The sequence below is a fragment of the Natator depressus genome, chromosome 19, assembly GCF_965152275.1.
Source record: "Natator depressus isolate rNatDep1 chromosome 19, rNatDep2.hap1, whole genome shotgun sequence".
NCBI classification, from domain to species: domain Eukaryota; kingdom Metazoa; phylum Chordata; order Testudines; family Cheloniidae; genus Natator; species Natator depressus.
Genome location: NC_134252.1, coordinates 8,533,920 through 8,559,524, shown reverse-complemented (window position 1 = coordinate 8,559,524; position 25,605 = coordinate 8,533,920). Strand labels below are relative to the sequence as shown.

The window sequence follows — 25,605 nt, the reverse complement described above, 5'->3', positions numbered from 1 at the left end:
TTTTACTCATCCTGTCTGCACCATGCTGGTACAGACGCTCCCCAGGTTACGCAAGACCCGACTTACTCTAATTCACACTTATGGAAAAAGCTCCATAAGCCAGAAATAGGATTTTTGAGTTGCGGAAATTTTTACTTAATGTTTCTGACTTACGCAAAATTTGAGTTACGCAAGGCTTTCCAGAAAGGAATGATTGCATAAGTTGGGGAGCATATGTATTACGCACCATTAACAACTCCCAGAGTCTCATCCTGACAAACACTGGGCTCAGAGTAAAGGCTGTGAAGGATTCTCTGGGAGCAGTCCTTTGGCTGTTCAAAAGTCCTGCTCAAGTACCCGGAGGGATATCCTCAGATATTACCATACAATACCCAACGGAGGGGATTCCTCAGCATGCTTTAAATGAATATTTCCAGAATTGTTGCGTTTACCATCCTTAGTATAGTGCATGAAAAACAGATTTAAAAGCTTTATTAAAAATATTTCTATTAGACATCTGTCTTTCATTTTATCTTTTAACCCTCTGCGGCAGGGAGCTCTCTCAATCCTATTGCACTTAAGTGGCTAGTGGTAGAACTTCCAGATTGGCTACACTGGGGATTGAATGTACATGCCGAAGTATTATTTGTATTTAAGAATATCCTACAGAGTGTTAGATGCTGTCCACACAGGTAAGGCAAAATTCCTGTTCCAAAGAGCTTACCATCTAAGATAAGCAACATATGAAGGATGGGAATAGAGGGATAAGCCATACCATCAAAATGATATATTGTGCTTCCCAACTTCCCCTCTAAACAACTAACCTTGGTGAGTTAATTTCTCACAGGAGCCATGGTAGAAATATACATTGAAGATAAGGGAGTTGCTTTAGGAGTCCGTTTCCATGTGGAAGGCTGTCTCAAATATAAGGTTTTGGTTTGAATCCAACACAGACTGGTAGTGATTGAAAGTTGTCACCGGATGGCTGTTCAGCCACCTGCATAAAACCACGCTGGGGGTGGGGGAGGTCTCGGTCTCACTCCCAAAGGACAGGTGTTTATCTCACAAAACCATCAGAACAAATGGAACCGCAACTGACTTCCCCAAAGGGGGCGGGGGGAGAACTGTATGAGCCATTGACGTTGAATCCCCTCATCCCAAGAAGTCACAGTGAGGAACAAACAGGGCAGGGAGGAGAATTGCAATATATGCATTTTAATCTCAAGGGTATAGAAGACTTTCTACTCTCCCTCCTATCTGGCAGGGCAGCACCATGCAAACCCCTGCTCTCCCATGTGCTGGTGATGTGACTTATAAATACATTCAGGACTGTAAGACGGTGGTGAGCATTAAAAAGGAGCATGACAGACACACTGGCCACACACATCTCCATCCTAAATAAGGTGCCAACCATGGGAAAAGCTACAGCTAATAACTCAAACTATTAGCTCTTGCCCAGGCAAGGTTTGTTGTGCTCCCAATGACTCAAAGGAAATCAGCAGCGAAGGATAATTAAGGAGAGGCGTGAAGTGCATGCCTCCCTTGGGAGCATCAACTTGGATGCCTGCATCTGTTTTGTTTGTTGCCAAGTTGCTTTTTATTAGTCATTTGTTGTGACCTTTGTACGATGATTCTTTGCAACAAAGGCAGGACTGGCATTTTAGTAGAGATGTGAATTATACTGAGGTTTTGCATACTTGCAAAGCTGAGTAACCCATTTGCTTCTCATTTCCTTCAATGACTGTTCACGGATATTTTTAAACAGTTTTTGATGTACATAAAAATAGCTCATCTTTCAAGTATTAGATGAATCATGAGCTTTTTAACATTAAGTGGCAACTAAACTTCTTCACATGAACACACCTTTTGATGGCAACATTCCAACAGATCATTCTTTGTGGATCTTTCCACTTATTTCCCTTCTTTTGGGGCAAATTGCTATAATAATGTTCTACCGCATTTCTGCTACCCCTCATCGAGTGAGAAGTACTGCAGTCAGCCAATTTCAACTAGTGACTATGTATCTCAATTATATTGTGGATCTTTTGATGAAAAGCAAGATTCACTATCTGCAGTTATAAGTGACATCATGGTAAATCTATTAAAACTTTTGAACTTTATAGTTAAACATTGAAAAGTCAGGTAATTAGAACACTGGACCAGTAGTTCAAGAAAAAAAAAAGGCCTAAGTGTTAAAGAAGTCTAGAAGCAATCTTAAGGTTTCATCAATCTTAGGGCTTTATGGTCATTAAATTCCTTTATTTTTAAGGTAAGAAACAGAAGTACATCTAAAGTTGACCATTAGAAGTATTCAGTTTTTAAGTTTGAAAAAGTTTTATCCTACCTACCTCCATAGAAGTCATCTAATAAAAATAAAAGATCATTGAACTGTTGCCAATTCATGACTATCACAAGTCCAAGCAAAACTCCAAATCTAGCTAAGTCCCAGCTCCTGGACTAATTACTATACAAGAATCTCAGTTTTTATTTTGAAATGTAAGTTTCTAGCCCTCATGGTTCTGTAGACAAGCTTGAAAGTGTGGAAAACTCTAAAGGCTCAGAGACTAGAAAGCAACTGAAAACAAAATGTGTTTTTTTAAAACCTCACGATAAACTAATCTCATGATTTTGAGGGGCCTAACTCATGATTTTTAACACTCGGTATTGATCATAGTGTATCTGCCATCTGGGAAAAGGCTACAGTAGAAACTCCTCCCCAGGGACTTTCCTCCATGTAGTCAGATTAGTCACCTGAGTTGAGAAGCAGATGGAAGTTTTGCAAAAAGCTCTGCTACTGTAATATTCAGTAATTGTCCTGGGCAGAGTTTCTTCATATAGATCCACCGCAATGAGGTTTATAAGCTTAGAAAAGCATCCTCACTCTGGGAACTCTTATGAACACTAAAGACGCAAATATGCTGTAGAAACTGGTACCCAAAAGACCCACCAGGTCCCGACAAGCTGCAGCACTTCTGTTCTACAGAAACAGAGTGGTTCTTGGACTCAGTGGTTCTGATCCTGTAAAACTGAATGCCCGCATCACTCTCAGCCTGCAGACAGCATGAAGTTCAGAGAGTTCACAAGTCAGTAAACAACTGCAGAAGTACCAGTAATCATTCAAACATTCCAAAACTCCTCAGAGGCACAAGCCCCCAAATAAGGACACTTGAACAAACAGAGTTTGGAATCTGCAGACCAAGTCACTTTTCAGACAGGATGTTGCAAAAGAGTCAGAACATTCTGCAACTAGTAAAATACTTATGAGACAGTTTTAAAAATCAGAAGTACCACAGGAGCTTCTGGAAGGCAGCCACTAGAAATTTTAGGGGGAGTTAATTGATTTTATTTTAAACACACACAAAGCTAGAAAGGAGTCACAAATCTGGTTTATAATGGAGACCTAGCTACAGCCTTAACTGCAAAGCTTGTACTAGGACTCCATCATCAGAGCTTCGTAATGATACTAAACTTCAACAACCCCTTTTCTCAGCATTTCTCCTCAAACACTAGTCTTGTTACCACAAATATCCCTTTTGTCAGGCTGCCCCATTCTTTTGAATTATTTGCTATAGAAGGGACAGAAGACTGTTTTAGTCACCATTTTACCATCATCACGTAAGATTTCAAGGAAGAGATAATGACAAAAACCCAGGCTAAAGAACTGTAGATTGTGCCTCCTTAGTATAGCTCAAAGTAAAGTATTCAGTACATTGGAGATACTAAATTTTACTGTATGCCAGTGGGAATGTAACGGCTATGATACTGAAACATGAAAAGTCTCTGTAAACAGCTCACCCCATCCCATGACAGTAATCAGCAAGGAGCAACTCCTAAGGGAATGAACAGTATACTTTGGTCAGAGACTACTACAAACTAGCTTCTCACCGCTAACATTTTCATTTAAAAGTATTCGCTCCTGTAGGCCCCTCTGCACTAGTTTAACTGTTTGATTTCCCATGCCCCTTTGGTAGGAGAAGAATAAACTAAGCAGAAGGCCCATATAACCAAACTATGCCAAAATACTAGACAAATCCACAGAGCTATTCTACTGTGTACATGTAAAAATTGTCCAACACTCTATCAAATGACCTTCAGTAATAAAGTTATATATAGATGTTCCTATATCATAACATACTGGTGAGAATGGATTGTGCCACCAGGATCAGCACTCACTACATAGCCAGTTTCAGATGAGAGTGCTTCTTTATGGATAGAGGGATCTCTAACACATGCTATTACCTTGGCAGTTAAATTCATGTCTCATGCATTATTGCTACTGAGGGCTTTTGCACAGATATAGCTACATGAATGCAGTTCCAACGGGGCAAACCTCTACTGTGGATGCATGCCATGGTAGACTTTACATGTAGCTGTAGTTATACTGGTGCAAAAAAGTATTCCTGGTCTACCCAAGTCTTACCATGTCAATAACGCAAAGGAGTTCCAGGATCGAACATGTTACACTTTACCGAGCACCACAGCATTTGGGCTAGTTTTTACTTACAGCAATCTCCCTTTCAAGGTTTATTTTGCCCAGTATGTTCAAGATTCCAAGGGTCTAGAACCACTCCCAATTCACTGAAAAGCTGGTAATAGTTCTTCCTCTTCACTTTTTGCAGAGGGTCTCAATCTTCCCTCAACTAGTAGAGAGCCTGTTTCACGTAGCATGTTTGGCCAAAGGCCTTCTCTATATGTGGACTGGGAAAAACCTTCAATTACACAGCTTTACCTTGGGCTCTAGTAGATGAGGCAATCGCTTGGACTTTCCTACATGCCTTAAATGCATGGAAGATCCCTCCCACATATGAAGCATATTCCTAGCCTGAATGCTAGTCCCAGTGTAAGTAACTGAATCCACCATCTATTGGCAGTTTCTTCAAGGCTGTCCAAGATACAGGATTGCTAGTTAAATCCCATCACTCCAAACTGGCATTCTGATGCGTCAGAACTGTGTTTCTGCATCCTAATAGGCAAGCATCCGTACAGGACTTTATTTCACAAGTTAACTTGGTCATCGTAAAAAATTAAGTCTCACTTCACATAAGGAAGGGATTTGAGCATTGGCCTGCTAAACCCAGGGTTGCGAGTTCAATCCTTGAGGGGGTCATTTAGGGATGTGGGGCAAAAATTGGGGGATTGGTCCTGCTTTGAGCAGGGGGTTGGACTAGATGACCTCCTGGAGGTCCCTTCCAACCCTGATATTCTATGATACACTAGTCTAGTGACTACAAGAGGGGACTGAGTAAGGGCTCATAAGCTCATTTGTGTGCCATACAACTTGTGACTTTGGACAAGGTCACTCCACCTCTGTGCCAAAAATGTAAGGTTTATCTCATAGGTGTGCTGAGAAGATTTGTAAAGTGCTTCGAAATCAGATGAAAAAGCCACAGTTTGCTAAGTGTACCAAACTAGAATGGCCAGGTTTGAAAACTGATAATTTAAAACGGCAAAAAAAATTTACAGCAAAGAGATTTTGTAATAATAATAATAAAAAAAAAATCGAAGGATTGGCTATGAAAATGTCAATCTGCGCGAGAAATTACGGCTCAAGAAAAGGTGCCAAGAAACCATTAGCCTTGGCAGCCTCTGCTGCCTGTCAGCCTGATAGAAAGGAGTAGTAACATTCAGCTCCAAAATGATGTACTCAGGGTGCAGAAAAGAATTTTAATGTTAATGACTTGCAGATGTAAAGCATTTCATATCTCACAATCTCTAAAAATTTATCAGCTGTGAAACTGGAACTGTTCTAAAGAAGCATGGTGCTGGATGGAAGGCCATGTCTTCCATCACTTCAGTTTTAATTCCACTGTAGAATTTCATGCACTGATAGTGAAAGATTACAAGAGCTGCAACCGGAATAGACAAATCTCAAGTGCAGCAAATAGTTTTGTTTAATAAGATCACCATGGGGACAGAACTAAGATTAGTCAGTTTGGAGCCCAAAGCAGGACTGCTTTTATATCTAGCTCGCAGGTCCGAAACTTAGTTAAAAGGATCTTAGTTAAAAACTACTGAACTGCACCAAAACAAATCCTAGAAATTTGAAACTATTCCAATCATTATTTCAAATATTTACTCATAAGAATGCTCTTAGAAAGCAGATGCAACATTCTAGGTAGTGTTACATTTAATGGCTACTACGATATCCCAGTGCACAATAAATAACTTATGAGGCTGCTCCCACCCAAAAAAGGTGAAATAGATTAGAAATACAGTATTAACTTCTATTAGTCACTTTCCTCTCCCACCCCGAGTGCAGTTTTCAAATAAATAAGTAACTCCAATAGCATCTGCTTTCACTTAGCCTGTCTCGGTTTTCTGTATGATTCGAATCAGATGAGAAATATTACAGTCCATTAAACAACGTCCTGTGATTTAAATAAAATCTAGATCCATTTTTTAAAAAATCTGCAGTGGAGGGGCTATAAATTGAATGTATGTTTTTGTCTACACACTAAAAATCTTGGGACATTTTGGAGTAAAAATTCTGAGCACATTCTGGAAAATGAAAGAATGTAGTGAGAATGCCAAGGAACTTTTGGCTTCAGTCCCGTTGAGCTAAGGAATTTTGCTATGTGACTGTTTGCATGAGGGGGCCATTTTTACATAGGCCTGATGTTTGACATATTTTGGGGGTGCGGCATGTGCGATTTGTTACAATGAGTAAAAAGAGGAGCTACTCAAGTGGTATTTTGAAGACAAAACTTTGAGACAGATCTGAATTTTAGTTAGTTTTTCTTTCCATAATTAAAAACAGAGCATGTAAACAATTCTGGCAGTCAAACTAGCTTCACTCTGAACAACATTGGTAGGAGAGTTCTAACAGTCGGCAAAGTCCTCAAACCGTTACATCATAACTGCACATTGATACTTGTGCTCAAAGCAAATGTTCTGTAGTGCACTGCAAAATATGGTGTGTAAATCAGTGGTTCTCAACAAGGGGCCTGGGGCCCCCCAGGGGGCTGTGAGCAGGTTTCAGGGGGTCCACCAAGAATGACTGGTGTTAGACTCACTAGGGCCCAGGGCAGAAAGCCAAAGCTCCACCACACAGGACTGCAGCCGAGGGCCCCAAGCCCTACCACCCACGGCTGAAGCAGAAGCCTAAGCTACTTAGTATTGCAGGGCCCCCTCTGGTGTGGGGCCCCAGGCAATTGTCCTGCATGCTACCCCCTAACGCTGACCCTGGCTTTTACATGCAGAAAAACAATTGTGGTACAGCTGGGCCACGCAGTTTTTATAGCATGTTGGGGGCGGGGGGTGATGGTGTCTCAGAAAAAAGAGGTTGAGAATCCCTGGGTAAATAATTTTAGTTGTTAAATAAGTACTGATTGTCTCCACTGCAACAGGATGTTGTGCTGACAATACAACAATAATCCTGGGAAACAATGTAATAGTACTTTGGAATTCTGTAGCACCTCACCTATGGACTTCAAATAACAGAAGAGTGAAGTCTCAAATCTGTGAGCTAGATATTTTTATAGATGGGTAAATTGAGGCATGGCAAGGTTAAATGACTCTAGTCACAAAGCAGGTCAGCAGCAAAACCAGCAAGAGACCAGAATTCAGCTCTCAGCCCTGTGGCTTTAACCATTTGACTATATTCCCTCCCTATTCAAACAGGGAATTGCAATGCTAAAATTAACTAATAGAGTTAAGCCTAGATGCCCTAGTTTTGCTCCAGACTATATTTTGTGGGGAGGAAAAAAGGAAAAGAGGGATTTCAGCACATTAAGTTAACATCTGAAATCAAGCCCGCTGCTCCCCACCTCCATAAAATGCAATGACACTTACTAGCTTGCCGAAGACACCATGAAATTATGCATAACTGAGATCACGCTGCAACATTCTATAGCAGCTTCAGTGAGCCAAGTACCACCAATTCACTTCACATTAGGGAGGAAAATATTAAGTGTTGATTTATTTCTGTGCTGAATTACATAAGAACGGCCACGCTTGGTCAGACCAAAGGTCCATCTAGCCCAGTATCCTGTCTTCCAACAGTGGCCAATGCCAGGTGCATCAGAACAGGTAATCAAGTGATCCATCCCATCGCCCATTCCCAGCTTCTGGCAAAGAGAGGGTAAGGACATCATCCCTGCCCATCTTGGCTAATAGCCATTGATGGACCTATCCTCCATGAATTTATCTAGTTCTTTTTTGAACCCTGGTATAGTCTTGGCCTACACAACATCCTCTGGCAAGGAGTTCCACAGGTTGACTGTGCATTGTGTGAAAAAATACTTCCTTTTGTTTGTTTTAAACCCACTGCCTATTAATTTCATTTGGTGACCCCTAGTTCTTGTGTTGAGAAGTAAACAACACTTCCTTATTTACTTTCTCCACGTCATGATCTTATAGACCTCTAACATACCCCCTTAGTTGTCTCTTTTTCCAAGCTGAAAAGTCCCAGTCTTATTAATCTCTCATCATACGAATGCCGTTCCATCCCCTAATCATTTTTGTTGACCTTTTCTGAACTATTTCCAGTTCCAGTATATCTTTTTTGAGATGGGGCGACCACATCTGCACACAGTATTCAAGATGTGAGCATACCATGGATTTATATAGAGGCAATGGAGGAGTAATAATCTGCTTGGAATCATTTAGCACAGATCTGATCTTTTATTTAATGCTTTGTCACTTAACTGGCAAACATAAAACTAATTTTAGTAAAGACTCTCTCAGAATCATCACACAAGTAATAAATGAAAAACCATGATGTAGGGCTATTTCTAATGGATATCACTAAATCATGCCAGTGTCATCAATTGTAGGGTTTGTATTGATAGTGGACAAATATGTGTTTCTTTCAAATCAGACCTAACTTTGCACAAATAATTTTAACAAAGGTTTAGGAGAACTTCATACTTGCAGCACTCTTTCCACTCATCCATTAATCTGAGTCACCACACCTTGGCATTTCATTTGTACAGTGAGAGAGATTAGAGGCAAGGGTTATCTTTTAACTCCCATGTTGTGCAGATAACATGACATTTTTCACCTGCAAGTGAATATTTTACTCATTAAAGATTAAGGGATCACTAGCTCCGAAAAACTTGTCTTGTCAAGAAAGGTACGCTGCTGACACCCGAAGTGTAACCTTGCCCCTGAACTACAATGTAGTCATGCCCAGTTTGAGAGATGACACTGACAACAGCCTGGATGCTAACCTAGAAACTTTTCAAGCTACAGCAGATTCATTATGGTAGATGATGCGCAGTTCTATGAAGAGAAATTTTTATGTTTCCTCCAAGTTGCTTCTGTGCTAATTTAACACAGTTTAGAAAAAAATGGCAAAACAGGCTCAATCGCTTTATAACGTAACTGACAAGTACATTAAAATACTCTATGGTATGTAAAATCTTAGTAGAAAGGGACAGGTATTCAAACATCATAGCCAAAGTCTTTATAACCACCTCTGCAATATTTTTTTTGGTGTCATTTTATAGAAGGAAGGAGGAGCAAGAGAGCCAAAGAATGGAAGTAGAAGGGAGAGTTTTAGCTCCCCTGCCCCCCCCCCCAAAATAAAGCTAACAGGAGAAACACTGTAGCAATTGGGCAAATATATCAGCAGGCATTGTTAAGAGGGCAATGAGAACCAGGACTATCACAGCCCACAGCTTCATTTTTTAAATTACTGACTGCTCCCCTGTCAAAGAGTTTGGTCCAAATGAGAGGGTAAGTTGGCTGGGGGGGGGGGGGGGGGGGGAATCTACCACTCCACTGACAGCTGGCCCAGAAGCTAGGACTGGATGGGTCACTTGAAATTGCCCTGTTCTGTTCATTCCCTCTGAGGCACTTGGCACAAGCCACTGAGACAGACAGGATACTGGGCTAGATGGACCATTGACCTGATCCACTATGGCTATGCTTATGTTCAGCTGTGAAATATCTTAGATTTTTCCCCTTCATATCCATTCCTACCCCTCCCTCCCCCCCCCCTTTTTTTTTTTTTTTTAATAGAACTGGATAGCATGTGGTTCTTCAGCTCAGCAGGACAGGAACTGGAATATAAAAGAGCAGTGTGGAAATATGTAGGAGGAGTTTGAAGGCCATGTAACATAATGAGGAACTTATGGAACCAGAGTATCATTAAATTTGGGGTATAATTCTGGACTCAAGGTAGGATTGTTTCAAATAGCAAATCAGTAACAGGGACACGCTATGAGGCAGAAATAATAAGGTCAAAGTGCATGCAGTGGGATATTTAATATATCCCAGCCTCTGGCTCTGTAAATAAAATTGAGGCAAAGAGCAGAATGTTGGAAGACCTTGCACAGGATTATTTCCTAATTCATCAGTAACTAGCAAGGGAAACTTTCCCAGATTTGATATGCCAGAGAGCAGAGAAAATGAGGTTTGGAAGAAGCAGGGCGGGATTGGGGGTGCAAAATAGTAAAAAAATCTGAGTAGCCTATTGTGAAAGAAGGTAAATACTGAGGCTGCTGGATACATTAGTGAGAGAACTCCCTGCCCCTTGAATAAAAAATTTAAATGGATTTGAGGACTCAATAAGTTTCACCTCTGGAGACTGATGTCACACCAATGACTAAACAGAGCAGGAAGAAAACCTGGGCTCTGCAATACTGGGACAGCAGAGATGTTGCCAGTCAGGATAGAAATATACTAGAGAAGTTATGAGGAAACCAGCATGATGCACCAGGTACTGGGCATGCTAGCAGAGTTAGCTTGAACTTCATGAGCAGTAAGTTTACCCACAAAAAAGTTAAATAAAACACTGGATCCACATAGGATTATAGATGGAGAAGCAGTTTTAGACGGATTAGTGAGGTAATTCATGAAGTGATCAGAGGGAAAAATGTATGCAGCTTTTTGAAAAATCCCACAGAGAGATGAAAGGGTATGAAAGATTGGTTTAGAGGTCCATACACAAAGACCTAAAACTGTCCAGTACTACTGGTTCAAATCCAACTTGGACCTTTATCTTACCAAGCTATATAAATAGAGTTCCATATAGTTAACCATGTGAGTCTTTCAGATAAAACATAAAAACTAGTGTCCATGCAAGAACTATATAAGATTAAGTGTTTGCTATAGCACTGACCAAAATGTCCCATGTCCCTACTGTTGTGCAGCATGCTGTGTGCCAGTTATTTGTTGTTCTCTGCTGAGAAATGGCTGAGTCTCAGTGACATTATATGCACTGTGAATAGTTTGCAAGGCATTTAGGATCCCTTCAAGATGAAAGTGCTCTGTCTAAAATATTAATGCAGTGTCATCCAAAAAACCCAAGTGTCCAATTACAGTGGCAGTTCAGGAAAGCAAAATGTATTCTGAATCCAACATGCAATGCTCCCACTTGCTCACAATTAACTTGCATATTTCCAGGATTTTCTTTGGACTCTGCACTTTGATGCTAATGACCAACAATGTTAGGGCCAGCTTTATTCTGATGTCCTATGAGGGCAAAGTAAGAATTTCCACTTAATTTCCTTTTCCATCTTGCTGCCCCAGGCTTGTAGGGACAGACTGTGTCCTTGCTTAAGTGACACTTTTTGCTTCTGATTCTACTGTCCTCTCCCACATACAACTAGTCAGGTGAAGAATTAGTGGGACCTTTAAAGGGCAAGAGCGGGAAGTTATCTGTGACATCTTAGAGACTAACAAATGTATTTGGGCATAAGCTTTCATGGGCTAAAACCCACTTCATCATATGCATGGAGTGGAAAATACAGTAGGCAGATAGATATACACACACACACACACCATGAAAAGATGGGTGTTATGCCCAAATAAATTTGTTAGTCTGTACTGTATCAGCAAAAAGAAAAAGGAGTACTTGTGGCACCTTAGAGACTAACACGGCTACCACTCTGAAAAGTGGGAAGTTAGTGACCAATGAAGTTGATATTGCTGAGAGCCTGAAAGAATTCCTTGCCATAATATGCAAGAGAAAAACTGAAGGTCAGGACAACAAAGAGGCCTAGTCCACACACAGAGCTAACAGCCAGCAAGACTTCATTTCACAAGGCAGAGACTTCTCGGAATGCCATAAAGATCTTCTTGCCAAGTTTCAGCCTAGAGCAAATATGTTTTGCTGCAGAGTTACTGTGAACTTATATTAGTTACTGAACTGGTAATCAGAACACTGGCAAGCCCTTAACAACAGTGGTAGATGCAGGTACTGCTATAATACAAGAACTCAGAACATCTAAGCTGTGTGTCTCCAAGATGCACTGAAAGGGAGCAGTTGAGTCATTCAAATTCTAAAACTGAAGCTGTCTATTTTAGATCCACTTTACCGAAAGCACTGTTAGCCAGTTTTCCACTCACCTCTCTCCATCGCAGATGTTCTGTTCCTTATATGTATGGGTGTAACAGAGCTAGAGAAGCCAACTGCAGGCAAACCATTAACAAATGGAAGTGTGATTCTTTGGAGTTAAACCAATTGCTAATGAGCAAATCTCTCTAAAGGAATCACTTTGGAGTGAGCCCGTTGTATTTCAGTATCTGTGCACCAACAACCTTTTGAGGATCCCACCACTGCACCTTTGTAATGGTGGCTTCTACAGTGTGATATTAACTTCCCACCCACATTCATTTCAGAACAGCCCTCCCCACTTTTAAGGCCTTTATAATTAATTTATTTTTCAGGGAGGTACTGTGCTCTAGTTAGGGAATAGTCATTGGCAATATCCTGCCTACCTCCTTTCCTGCCTCAGGGAGCAAGGCCAAGGAGACCCAATTACTGCAATCTTCCCCCCCCCCCCCCGCACCCAGCCAAGCTCCCCAATGAGGCAGTTGATAAAGGGGTGAAACAGGAGACAGACACTTCCTTTTGCCTCTAGCTTTGCTCAGCTTAACTCTTTCCTTGAAGCCTGCCATGGAAACAGCTCTGAAGGGGAAGCAGAGCTGAGGGGAAAGTCTGCCCAAAAAGCAAACGTAGTCCAGAGAGACAGCTGGGAATTAGACACATCCAGCACAAGAAGTCAGAAATTTTAACTCGAATTTGGGATTTTCCCTCAAAAAAGAACTGGCCCACTGCTGTGGAGGCAGATAAGGGGTAGGTAGGGTGGGGAGAGAACACGTCACTCAGCTGGTGACCATGACTGACAGTTCTACTCCCAAGCTGCAAGCAGGCTGAAGTATGAATGATCTGGAGGATGGTGTGGATTGCACTCTCAGCAAATTTGCAGATGATACTAAACTGGGAGGAGTGGTAGATACGCTGGAGGGGAGGGATAGGATACAGAAGGACCTAGACAAATTGGAGGATTGGGCCAAAAGAAATCTGATGAGGTTCAATAAGGATAAGTGCAGGGTCCTGCACTTAGGATGGAAGAATCCAATGCACCGCTACAGACTAGGGACCGAATGGCTAGGCAGCAGTTCTGCGGAAAAGGACCTAGGGGTGACAGTGGACGAGAAGCTGGATATGAGTCAACAGTGTGCCCTTGTTGCCAAGAAGGCCAATGGCATTTTGGGATGTATAAGTAGGGGCATAGCGAGCAGATCGAGGGATGTCATCGTTCCCCTCTATTCGACACTGGTGAGGCCTCATCTGGAGTACTGTGTCCAGTTTTGGGCCCCACACTACAAGAAGGATGTGGATAAATTGGAGAGAGTCCAGCGAAGGGCAACAAAAATGATTAGGGGTCTAGAGCACATGACTTATGAAGAGAGGCTGAGGGAGCTGGGATTGTTTAGTCTGCAGAAGAGAAGAATGAGGGGGGATTTGATAGCTGCTTTCAACTACCTGAAAGGGGGTTCCAAAGAGGATGGCTCTAGACTGTTCTCAATGGTAGCAGATGACAGAACGAGGAGTAATGGTCTCAAGTTGCAATGGGGGAGGTTTAGATTGGATATTAGGAAAAACTTTTTCACTAAGAGGGTGGTGAAACACTGGAATGCGTTACCTAGGGAGGTGGTAGAATCTCCTTCCTTAGAGGTTTTTAAGGTCAGGCTTGACAAAGCCCTGGCTGGGATGATTTAACTGGGAATTGGTCCTGCTTCGAGCAGGGGGTTGGACTAGATGACCTTCTGGGGTCCCTTCCAACCCTGATATTCTATGATTCTATGATTCTATTATTCACTGTAAGTGAGCTATAGCTCACAAAAGCTTATGCTCAAATAAATTTGTTAGTCTCTAAGATGCCACAAGTGCTCCTTTTCTTTTTGCGGATACAGACTAACACAGCTGCTACTCTGAAACCTGTAAGAGCTACGTGGATCTTAACATGAAGAAGAAAGTAGTGCATCTACAAGAACCAATCATATGGGGATAGAACAGAACACATTTCAGAACATTTCCCTCTAAGCCAGCGTTCTTCATAACCTCTGTGTGGCAGGGTATTAGAGCTAAGATTTGGTAAAATCAAAACATTCACTAACTAGTTTATGCTGTTTACATTTCTTTGTTCCAGTTTGGGAAGTTTCCTGCAGTACACGTCTGTCATGTTTATGAGATCCAAAACTCATTCCTCTGATATCTTTTGTCCATAGATAAGACACATTCAGCAACTGCTTAGGACCAAAGTTATTTATCTCTTGAGGGCAAATTAACCAATGGGAGACTCTCAGCAAAATCAGACCAAACAAAGGCAAATCTCAGTTTCAAGATGCGGAATATCTGAAAACTTCTATAAAAGCATAAAAATACAGCAGTTTGATTAACTAAATATTAAGCAGAAATCAAGAAAAACCACAGGAGATTTGTGCTTATATAAATATTTAGTGAGACTGTGTCTAAGCACACTCAGGTCTGTTTCCGGTATTTAGTATAGAAAACTTTATATGTATTCTCAGCTCAATCCACAAAGTTCTAAGCACAGAGTACAGTTATAACTAACAATTTTAGGGCAAAAATTGAGCTCTCAGATTCACATTGCGGGTCCGATGAAGCAATCTGGGTTTCTTGTCTTCCTTTGCCGCATCAGAGCTATTTGAAAAAGAACCAATAAACATTAAAAAAAAAGTCTGGGTGTATAGATGTTTGGAAACATATCCTACTGAAATGCCTAATATTAAACTCTGGAAGTTGTGTAAAATAACTTACTATGTGAGAGCTTTAAATATCTAATTCTTCAAATTTACCTCTGCCCACCATATTCCTTTTCCTGGGCAGACACACCCAGAGCATATTACAGACTATTGCCAATGCAGGAAGGGCAGTGCCACTACGTTATGCCATTTCCTCAATAGTCCTATTTTCTATTAAAAGAACCAGAGCAGTATAATTATACACTAAACACATCCTACATTACCAGTTACTGAGGAACACAAACTGGTTTAGTATTCAAAAAATGAAATATTTCCAAAAATTGCAATATAATTTATATAAGAAAGGACAAAATTAGTAACTACAGGTATGTATTATTCTCAGGCCAATTTTACCCAAAAAACCCTTACAAGAGTGAAGGGAAACAAACATTTAGTTCAAGAGTTTCCAAATAGGAGAACTAGCATATTTACAGTCATTTCTATAGCTTTCTCCTTCTGCAACTTCAGAGGAAACACACCAAGAAGGAATGAATGAATCTACAGCAGCTAGACTATAGCCTCCTCTACACACAAAACTTGTATCAATTTAGTTAAGTCAGAGCAACCCCCTTGTTTGGGCACTTAAGTCAATTTAAGAGTGGCTTAAGTTAATTCCATATAAATTAATTCCTTATTGCCTTAAGCTAAATTGATATAAGGTATTCTTCAATCTCAAAAGTGAGAATTCTTATCTGTATAGCAAAGATCATCAAAAGTAACTTTGGGCAAGTCTCAAATATCCAGAGCCTTTTTAGGCAGACCTATCAAAATGAAAACAAAAAATGGACAAATCTGATAACCAGAAGTTATAGTAAGCGGCAGAAGGGCTAATAAAAGTAGATTAACCAGACTGTAGCAGAATTTTGTATTGATTCAGTGAAACTGGAAGGGAAGTGAGAGGGACTGAAAGGCTCAAAAGATTGACAACAGGATCTGGAACATTTCTCTTACAAGTTATTAGCTGAAACCTGGACTAGGTAAGAAGTGACAAAAGATTATTGCTGCCTGACGACACTCTGGTGGTCCTATATGAAATTAGTTGGTGATCTTTTTAAGTAATCCCTGGCCACATCAGTTGGTATTCTTCAGTGTAACCTCAAAAGCAAAGGAAAGAATGGAGTGATCTACCCCTCCCTCTCTGTACTTAACTATCACCAATGCAGGGATAGGAATCTCCACCTTAAACCCAACATTACACCTTTCAAATAAACCACCACAATACAAAAAGATATTATTGTACTCGTAACCAGTATGAACCAGAATTGATGATGCGATTACTGTCTTTAGTACCTTAGAGCTCTATAAGAAAGGAAAGGTCAGACTTTTTTTTATGGTTCCAGAAGAATTATGTTTGCCATTACCCAATTCTCAAAGTGCAATTCTGTTAAAAAAATCTGGGGTTTTCATGGCAGGATATTAAAATATATAAGTTGTTCTTATTTTGTTATTCATCAGGAATTCATCCTTATGGGAATCAGCTAGGTGGTCAGGTCAAAATCTACATTACATACAGGTCAGTCCTTCAGTGGACAAAGGAATGTAATCACATGAATAAAAGCTTGGATTGTGTGGAATATTCCACATGCATGAAGTTTTCTTGCCTTGGCACAACACCTATTAAGTAATGGCATGAAAAACTGGCACATCAGATATTCCACTGGTGTCTCTCCTCGGCAATCTCTACTTGTTGAGTGCAAATTCTCTGAGAAAATGAGCCAGGCTTTTGTTACAAAAGTAATATGTGATAAAACTGACTAAAATCCACTGTGTGTAATAGCTTGACATAAAATGTTACAATATTTTAGTGGAAATCTAAGTACAAAGTTATCTGCACTCTGGTGAGTTTGTTCAACAAAGTGCTTGGAACTCAAACTTGCATACTTAGCACAAGAGCTTGGAACAGCTATTGTGAGAGCTTCCCCCCCCCCCCCCCTTAAGTTTGGTAGAGTACAGCATGTGCTCTGGCTACGGCACAAGAGACCTACTCCCTAGCTTTGGCCTGGCCTCCTCACAAAATACAGCAATGGCTCATAAAACTGTAGTAGAAAGAATCATATCCCCAGCCACTGGACTTCAGAAACATGAATAAAGTTGACAGTTAAAGATTTATAACTCGGTAGGTGTGCAGAGTAATGCAAAAAAATTTGAGTATTTTGCAATCTAATCTATAAATTAAGGGGAAAAAGTTGGGTAAATTAGTGAAGTGGAATGGTAAAAACAAAGCACAGAAGGCAAAAACTCTTGGAAGAGCAATTTTTGTTCAAACAAAATATAAGTTAAGTCATTCAAGTTGTCATGTTAAACTGTTTTCATAATTATAATCCTCGTGGATCAGGAGAGTTATAGGCAATGGGGAGTGCTCAAGTGACACTTAATGTCATAACGCTAGGCAAAGGTAGAAAGTTGAGGGGTCTGATATTCTGATAAAGCCAGAAGAATATGACTAAACAATAGGATTCCAAAGTTTCACAGTTGCCTTATGCTTCATATCAGGAATGTGCATGTGCAAAAAATAATTCAAGCTGTTAAAGCCAATCAAAATGAAGCACTGACTCTGCACATGCTCTGGAGTTTTCCATATCTGTAGGGGGAAAACAGCAGCACCTTAGTTGACAAAGCTCTTTTTTAAACAGCCGGCACACTAGTAGATTCATTTGGAGCCATCTTTTCAAAATGGAAATCTGCAATCACATCTTCAGCATCTGCATGCACTCTACTCGCCTTAGAATAGATTATGGCAAACCTATTTCTCATCTACTGGGAACGAATACACCTCAAACCCATCACATTAAAACAATTATCTGTATGGCCTGTTCTGCTAGAGAGAAATATAGCCTAGCTCTGAAAGTTTTTTTTTAAAAATACTTGCATTTGTTGAACTTATCTATAGCCAAACTGATTCTTTGTAGAAACTATTTCCTTTAAATAAAGGAAGCTCAACGTGCAGACCAACAGACTCTTGCCAATCTGGTAATATTTTAACAGAGCCAAAAATATAAAAGGGGGAGGGGAAGGAATCTGAAGCCGATCCAGTAGCACTGACTGATCTCATTAGGTCTTCTCATGAAATTATACAGATGTGACTTCACTCCTGGGTTACACTCCTATATTTAGTTTATACCTAATATGGACATTTAAACTACAGAACTGAAAACCATTTCCTTTCCTTGCATAAAGAAGGCCCCTTGGCCCTTTGTCTAGCCAACAATACAAAGATTAAGTTTGGTCTCTTTAGAACACTGCAACACAAAGAGCCTTGTAATTAATGTGGAGTTTGGTTTAATGTTTTAAACTTTAATATAAGCAAATGCAGCATTCTACACACTGAAATCAGACTGTGCCACAACAGCAAATTTTTACTTGAAATGGAAGATATTGAACTTAAGTTTTATAGCTACTCTCCTCTTTAGCAAGAGACCGATAAAGGAGTTTAACAGAACCAAAGACTAAATTTCTGCCTGAAGTCATAGAAGTATGAAAGTTAATCAGGAAGTTTCCTGAAGATCAAGAATATGTTCAGGCACTCCGATACCACTGTGATCAGCACAATATAAGTGGACTACCTTTTTAAGTACTAAGTGTTTCAAGGGTGGAATAGATCAAATCGGAGCGATTTTACAAATTAAGTTTATTCACAGTTTCTGAGTAGCTCCAAGAAAAACTTTGTAAATAAAACCTGTCAATTAATAAAGATCACTTTATATGTTTTCCCATCATCAAAGTGCTTTACAAATAAGTTGGGTTTTGTTATAAATACAGATTTACATCAGTTTTCTGTGCAAACTGTCCCCCGACAGAGATCTTGCTGCAGTAGGGCATCCAAAGCAAAATTACTAACTCAGTTAGGTTCATCTAAATCCTTGGTCCAAGCTCAGTCCCTCACTCCCTAGTCCAACAGAGTGAGAGTACCATGAAAGCCATATGCTTTGGCCCAGAACACCGCCCCTACATTGCTCAAGTGACCCTCTTTGGATAATCCAGGACAAAAGGCCAACAACCTCCAGAAAAAGCTGAATGCAGCCAACCTCAATTGCAGGGGACTGGTTGATATAGAGAACCTCTACCCCAAAAAACATACCAGTTACTGACAGGTATACAAGTTCCACTCAGACTTCATTTTAAGATTAAATATCCTTCTAAAAGATGTGTTTAGCTCAATCAGGATTTATGGGCTTGATGCAGGAATCATTAGGTGAAATTCTATGGCTTGTGTTTTGCATGTCAAGCTAGGTGTCATAATTGTCGTCCGAGTTGTAAAAATGTGTCTATGAACCCATGAGTAAATTCTCACAAGCCAACCAAACAAGAAATGTTAACACAAATTCAAGTCCCCAATTGCCCCTTTTGAAAGGGTTAAACTTTTTAAACAAATATGCAACCTCGTGAAGTACAAAAGTCAGTCATTCTGTCTCAGAAGCACAGAACTTACTATTTAACTAGCAGCTGCACTAACACATGCAGATGTTATAATGAAATGCAACTCAGAGCTCGCTCCTTCTCTGGTAAATGAGAAGCACTCAGCTCATGGGTCTAGGTAAAGAAATTAGGTTCTGCATCTCCCTTTTTGTTGTAGTAGAACTCTCTTTGCTAGTTCATTCCAACTCAGCCTATGCATGGCTAGTGTATTCGATTCATATAGCTGTCTGACATAAGCTACTCCCAGTCTCTGAACAAGGTCTGAGACACACTGGGGACAAAACACCAAGAAAGGCCTGCAGTGGAGATGTGAAAAGCTAGCTGTAGAGAACGGGGAATTTTCTTCTCTGTCCACCCTGGGGATAAGTATGCAAAGGAAAAAAAGGAATCATTGTCATTCCAACTATTCTTATAAGGAGAACTGTTTCTTCCATGAGGTAGTCTGACTGCCTCCTCCACAAGTTAGTTTATGCTCGCTATCCTGCACTGTTCTGGTTCTCAACCAGCGGTCCAGGGCCCCTGGGGGGACCGCAAGTTTCTGGGGGTCCACCAAGCAGGGCTGGCATTACATATGCTGGGACCCAGGGCAGAAAACCAAAGCCCCACTGCTGAAGCCTGGGGCCCAGAATCCTGCCACGAGGGCTGAAGCCGAAGCCTGAGCAACTTAGTTTCACTGGGCCCCCTGTGGCAATCGCCCTGCTTGCTATCCCCTAATGCTAGTCCTGGCTTTTATATGCAGAAAAATAGTTGTTGTAGCACAGGTGGGCTGTGGAGTTTATAGCATGCTGGGGGTGGGGGGGCCCTCAGAAAGAAAAAGGTTGAGAACCTCTGCTGTACTCGACAGCGACCTTGAGTCACTTCAGGTAATCATTACCCTTGCAGCCTAACTTCTTAGGATGCTAATACAGTACTGTCTTCAGGGTACTGTCAATGAAAGATTATCTGAAACTATGGACTCTCCCACTCACTTCTAAGGGTAACTCGTGAGTTTACACAAACATTCCTCACAAGTGTGCTACTTTCCAGCAGTCAGCTAGCGTCACCTTCTCAAATACTTACATTCGACCTCTGATGTCGCATTCATAAGTACTATATTCCCATGATCCTGTGCATTCCCTAATATACTTATGATTGGGGACAATGACGTTAAAAAAATGCATCTCAAACATCAATGGATTCAGTCTGCCATAGCCTTTGATGTGCTTTTCTGTTTGCTGATCTCTATTAGGTTGATGTGCTGAAACTCTTTGTTCTACTGGGTGTCAAAATAGTCACAAGGTTTGTGTACACAAATGCTTTTCATTTTTCCCCCCTTTATTGCTTATACAGTACTAATAAAGCTCCCAATACACAGGGTGAGATGCTTCCCATCTGAAGAGGATTTTCTTGGCAGTCGCCATGTTCATATAAAGTGTTTATGGTGTAAACTGTTACAGCTGCTTCAGAGGATGTCAGAGCAAAAGTCTGTTTTCCTCACAAGATATACTGTAGATATCAGCATGGTCCTATTTGTAGCACTTGATTTTGGGCCAGAAGACAATGGATTCAAATCCACACACAGCCAATGCTCTCAGCACTGGGGGGAAATCAGTGTACTGTCAGACATCTTCCAGTTGCAAAGTGAAACAGAGGCTCCCTTGAGAAACTAAATGCAGATTTTAAACTTGAAAAAGCTAAGATGTTCATAAATGGAACTGCCTAAACATTAATTATAGCATTAAAGGGGAATACCTACCAGAAACAGAATTATTGGTTAAAACAAGTACAACAGAAATTCAGCAAAATGTTGCAAGTGACCTCCAGTCGAAGAGAAGCTAATTCACATGTGTAACCATTATTAATGGTTAATTGTTCCAAGTTTTTAATCCTGTTTTCTGCTGGTTAAACATTAGACAGAACTTAATGTTGAAACTTGAAACTTTTTGAAAAAAGCTGAATATTGTACCAAGTATCACAGCTCTGCTTTTTTTGTTGTTAAAAAAAAGATATTAGAAAACAGATGCAGATGAGAAAACAATGGGGTTTATGGTTATGAGCACTAATACCTCCTCCAAAGCAAACGGCAGTTTTTAAAGAAATATAATTTGCCTGACCAAAGAAGGGGAAGAAGTCCAATGCCAGTTTCTAATGTATGATTCATTATAATCAATTGCCTTTGAGGACATGCAAGACATTTAATCCTCAGTGTATAAAGAATCACTTATGCTTTGCCAATATTTGCTCTCAAACACTGGGAAACCACACTCCCCACCTGCCCCACAAATAAAAGCAGACAAAGAAAAGGATCACCAGGTGGAGAGGAACAACAAGATGTTTGTTACCCATAACACAATGTTTATCTTTACACCAAATGTATTTCAGATGTAGGGTGAGAAATTTTTCAGGTGCAGAGGTTATTACAAGATTATCCTTTGCTGAGAATACTGTACCTAGAGAAAAGACTGTGTCTAATCAGATTACTTTGTGACGAACCACCCCGACAAGATCATCTTCTTAGGACATTGCTTATTTACTGACTGGGTCTTGTTTTGATTGCATGGTTTTGCTGTCAAAGCAAACAAGTATGGCAATGACGCAGTTTGAAGGGTGACCTGTTACAATCAATATACAGCTATCATACCACCCATGAGATGTAAGATATTAAATGAACTAGGGATGGGCCTTGTCAAAATGTGACTAGAAGACAAAAGAAAACACTGAACATTGGCAATTCAGTGTATTCCTCCCTCTCACTCAGCACTGAACCAATGCTTCAACATGGGGCATTTGCTGCTAGAGGCGCTCTTACACATATGACAAACCCAAAGTCTTTGGCACCCATAGTTATTAAAGATCCCATAGCACTTTTTTTCAGGAGTAAGGATGTTAGCCCCAATCTGGCTACCTATAATTTACCTTCTCAAATGCTCCCTGTAGTTTCAGTGTAATATGGCATTCCCCTCCTTTCCTAAACTGTCTGGGAATACTGATGTGCTCTGTTTTCACCCTGCTGTTGGGCAACCTTCATCCACAGCTCTTTTGCATGCCATCTTAAACAAACCCTACAGTTTTGTGTACTCTGTCATCAGGTTTCACAGATGAGTGCTTTTATTTGACTAAAGAAACATTAACCCAACACTTAAAAAAAAAAAGAAAGAAAGAAAAAAAGTAAAATTCAGACAAGACAAACTGAACTGCAATTATCACAGGCTGCTTTATAAGAGCTCTAATCAAATCACATTGCCTGAGTTGCTATGCGATATACCCCATGCTCGTTACATTTCAGTCTTCATTACTGTAAGATGCCACTTGGGTCTTTTAAAAACATTCCTGTTAGATAATGGAAGCAGGCCTCCCTTATCAATAATACACGTGAACATGCTAGGAAGCTACCGTGAAAGCACATGAGGAATGAGATACATCACTAGTTCCTCCAAATCAGCTCGTAAAGAAAGACTTAGCAAACATTTGCATTTGTAAGATAATATGGGCTGCAGGCAGCCCACCAGTGGGGTTAATGAAAGACAAATTATACAAATACTAAAATTATTCATTACCAGAGACCACCAGCATAAATTCCACAAGCAACACCATACATTACTCTTCGCACAGCACATCAATAGCTTTGTACAACAGAAACTGTTTTCCTATCTCTACATCTAATGCTTACTTTTCAAATATGCCTCAGCACAGAAAAGACAAATATGAATTACAGCCCCCAGTATAAATACTGTCTTGAGAGGGACCCTCAAATTGTTTTGATTGTTCCAACAGCTTTTTACAGTTGTACATGATTGAAAGCGAACCATGTGCACACATTTTCCTCTAGACAGTTCTGTCACTGATCACAACCCAGTAAGATGATTTTAAGACCTAAATTTTGGGAATATAGCCAGACTGACTAATGCTTCATAGATTTATTTCTGAAACTTTAATCCATACCTGTATTTTATTTCAGTCCAGCTCCTGCAATCCTGTGTATGCAGGTCATTTGGCAAAGACTTCATGAGCCAGACTTCTTGCTTGGTCAGAGTCTTTCCATTATATTACCTCTATTTTAAAAGCTTCAATGTGCACAGGTTGAGCAAAAGATTGTAGTATTCACTTTGGAAACTGATTACCTAGGTTCCCTATTCAATGCTATCTTTTGGTTTTACATTCATTAACTGACTGCAGACAATGTCCTAATGTTTTTTAATCTATTCCACACACATGGGGCTACATCTTCTGATTAACTGGAACATATACACCATGCTCCCTGGTTATGGAACATAATGCCTGACTACAACACCAAATTGGCTTGCCATTGAGGTTAAACTAAAAACTAATAGGTGTCTTATTTTAAACGTTCTATTTTATTTGATGTTAGCTTGTATGGAAATGACCACCTTAATAGTCCTGCTATTTCCTACCAGCTGGCTCCCCACTCAACAATAACTGAGTGACAGATTATTGTTCCCAGAGTGATTTAAGCACAATGCGGGATAGGTTACAGAGCATAGGAAGTGGAAATGGCCTTTTAATCAAGTTGTCAGAAAAAACTTTTCCTTCTCTCCCTACAAATGCAGGATCTTCCTCTAAGATTTCCCTGACCTAAACATCAGGAAGAGCAAGATAATGCCCTGGACCAGTTACTAGCTTTGTTTGTTTGTTTTAAAAAAAAAAACTGATCTTGACTTTAAAGTGACAAGGTGGATGAAGTAATTTCTTTTATTTGACCAACTTCTGTTGGTGACATACACAAGATCTGGAGCGACACAGAGCTCTTCTTCAGGTCTGAGGACTTGACTTTAAAGGCAGATATTATACCCCCTGCTGGGAGTTGCGAGATGGTAATTTCATAAAATTGAGAAGGAGAGATTCCTAGTGGTAGGCAATACTCATATATAGCCCTGGATGCGGTCATTCCAAATTCATGCCAAAAAACTCTGTAAAATAGCACACATGTATTCCATATATATATACATATAACACTATGGAATGGAACAGGATAATGGAAGAGGAACAGTAAGTTCCCTTAAGGGTTCCAGCATCCTTCTTGGTACCTGATTCTAGAACCAACATGTCCTACATGCAAACATTTCTGTGCCTTCTTTCATAACCCCTTATGCATGGGGTGCCCTCCTTAACCAGATCCGCAAGGTCACTTCCCTCTTCTCCTTCAAACCCCACCTCAAGACCCATCTCTGCCCTGAAGTCTATAAGAAACCAGACAATTAATAATGGAGAGTAGGGTAGATACAGATAATTATATAAATATGTAATGGGCCAATTTATGAGAAAAAATGCAAAGACAGGTCTGATGTGGTCGGGACCTGTTGAAGGCAATTGTTTATAGTTGACACATATTTGGTATGGAAAGGCCCATCTATTGGGTCATGATAGAGAAAGTTTCTCTGGGGATTTTTATGGAAATTTGCTGCTATTTCTGTTGTATTGTTATTTGTCAAAGTCACCCAGAGTAGCAGATGGATGCAACGATATAAATCTCAAGAAATACATACACATATATGTATATATTTGGCTTTATCCCTCTTCCAACACTTTTCATATGCCATTTGTCTTTGACTGAAGTTCTTCAGGACAGACGCTATTGGGTTGAATTTTCAAAAGCACCTCAGTGACTTAGAAGCATAAGTCCACCATAGTCAGTGACTTAGGGTGATATTTTCAATAATTTCATAGATTTGCCTGGCACAATAGGGCTCAAATCCTCATTGAGATCTCTGGGTGCTAATATTAAATAAACATTACAGACAGTTGTGACTAACATTTCAAATTGAAATTATCTATATTTTACTGTTTTATTGTCACCATGTGAACTGTGCTTTTATGATTTAAAATATTTTGAACAAAAAGGGCAAACGAAACAGGAATGCTCTGCTGCAGTGTCTTCTCTAGGTGGTTACTGGTATATCCTCTGGTACAGACTTGATACAAACTTTTAAATAATGGAAAGATCTTAGCTTTTCTTTTTTTCTTTTTAAAGTGGGCCACTTAACTTCAGCGCAAACTCAAGAAGGTCTTGGTGGAAGCTTTAACTCCTCAACTCTATCCCTGTGGCTGATATGAGCAGTTTCCAAAAAAGAGATTAAGAATCTTGCATTATCTTCTCTTGGCAGTGGACAGAAACCTCATTTGAAGGGTTAAAAACGGTTTTTAAAAAGTGAGTCCCCCGAGGCATTTTTCCCTTGATGAATTTAACCTATGGGTAAACAAAAAAATTGCTAC

At 40.1% G+C, this 25,605-nt stretch overlaps 1 protein-coding gene across 1 annotated transcript in view; it reads right to left on the bottom strand.

Annotated features, from left to right (window-relative positions):
- Window positions 1-25,605, bottom strand: part of CLIC4 (chloride intracellular channel 4) — a 54,739-nt gene that overhangs the window by 27,108 nt on the left and 2,026 nt on the right. The gene's annotated exons all lie outside the window — the stretch shown is intronic.